Source organism: Canis lupus, unplaced genomic scaffold (assembly GCF_011100685.1).
Source record: "Canis lupus familiaris isolate Mischka breed German Shepherd unplaced genomic scaffold, alternate assembly UU_Cfam_GSD_1.0 chrUn_S1648H1841, whole genome shotgun sequence".
In the NCBI taxonomy this organism is placed as follows: Eukaryota; Metazoa; Chordata; class Mammalia; order Carnivora; family Canidae; genus Canis; species Canis lupus.
In genome coordinates this window covers 77,694-79,272 of record NW_023330492.1, presented here as the reverse complement: position 1 = coordinate 79,272, position 1,579 = coordinate 77,694, and the positions used below count along the sequence as shown (strand labels likewise).

The following is a 1,579-nucleotide window of genomic DNA, read 5'->3' as shown; positions in this document are numbered from 1 at the left end:
AGGTAGATGCTCAATCACTGAGCCACCAAGTGCAACTGCACTGAGATTTTCAATGCCACTTCCATCGTTATTTTCCATTCAGTCCGCACAGATCTGTAAACAATATACTCGTAATTCCGCCTGTGTCTTCACAGTGACATCATCATTGAGTCTTAGTCAATGCACATTGAGAAGATTTTCTTAAAAAGAACATTCAGGACTGTGGGCTGATGAGGTCGGTGAAGGATCTCAAGATGGCTGGGCAAAAACTTGCTCTAAAAACCATTGACTGGGTAGCTTTTGTGGAGATCATACCCTGAAACCAGAAGGCCATTGCCAACTCCCTGAAATCCTGGAATGAGATGCTTACCTCCAGGTTGGCTACTCTTCCTGAGAAACCACCTGCTACCGACTGGGCTTACTACAAGGCCAAAGTGGCAAAGGCTGGCTTGGTAGGTGACTTTGAGAAGAAGTTTAATGCCCTGAAGTTTCCTGTGCCAGAGGATAAATACACTGTCCAGGTGGATGCTGAGGATAAAGAAGATGTGAAAAGCTGTGCTGAGTTTTTATCCCTCTCAAAGGCCAGGATTGAAGAATATGAAAAAGAGCTGGAGATGATAAAGAACATCATTCCATTTGATCAAATGACCATTGAGGATCTGAATGAAGTCTTCCCAGAAACCAAATTAGACAAGAAGTATCCCTATTGACTTCACAAGCCAGTTGAAAATTTATAAACTTGAGTTGAGGAGAAAGCCCTGGTCCTCATATTATAAATGTTGGATATTAAAAATAATGATATGGAAAAAAAGAACATTCATCCAATTTATGTGTACAGTTGGTCTAGGGAGTGACCAATACGCAATCTCTTCCTCTGGATTCTTGCCAGAAATTCTCCAGCTGTCACATCTTCCTGCTAAAACACCCTGCAGGTCTGCCTCTTGTGCTCTGAGGTCAGTGGCACACAGACAACCTCAAATGGCAGGGCTCCTGCAGACCTGTGTCCATATGCGGGGAGGACAGACTCTAGGAGGGAGTTCTTGCCCATGGGGTGGGGAGTACTAATGTTTAAAACAGGTGAAGGGATCCCTGGGTGGCGCAGCGGTTTAGCGCCTGCCTTTGGCCCAGGGCGCGATCTTGGAGACCCGGGATCGAATCCCACATCAGGCTCCCAGTGCATGGAGTCTGCTTCTCCCTCTGCCTATGTCTCTGCCTCTCTCTCTCTCTCTCTGACAATCATAAATAAATTAAAAAAAAATTTAAAAAAGGTGAAAACAGTGAAAGATGACAACGATGTTCAGTGTGTAACCTTTCCAGGAAAGCACACGAGGCCTTCCACATACAACCTGGAAAATCTAGCTCCCTGGGTCTTCAGTATTTCAGGAAATTGAGAGAAGGAGAGGGCTGCAACCAGGGTCATCATATAGGAGGAAGTTCTAAGCATCCTGTGCAGAGGAGGCCACTTGTACACGGCGACCCTTCATTCCACTGGATGTGACAGTGATGTCAGACAAATTGGTGTAGACACCACCTCAGTCCTGAGTGGCCCATGAAAATCCAAGGGATTTGTGGTAGAAACACAGAGATGGAGAGAGAGGCA

General features: G+C 45.6%; 1 pseudogene; it reads left to right on the top strand.

Annotated features, from left to right (window-relative positions):
* The first annotated feature begins 233 nt into the window (after positions 1-233).
* On the top strand, positions 234-716 carry LOC119878464 (annotated as a pseudogene).
* The last annotated feature ends 863 nt before the right edge of the window (positions 717-1,579 follow it).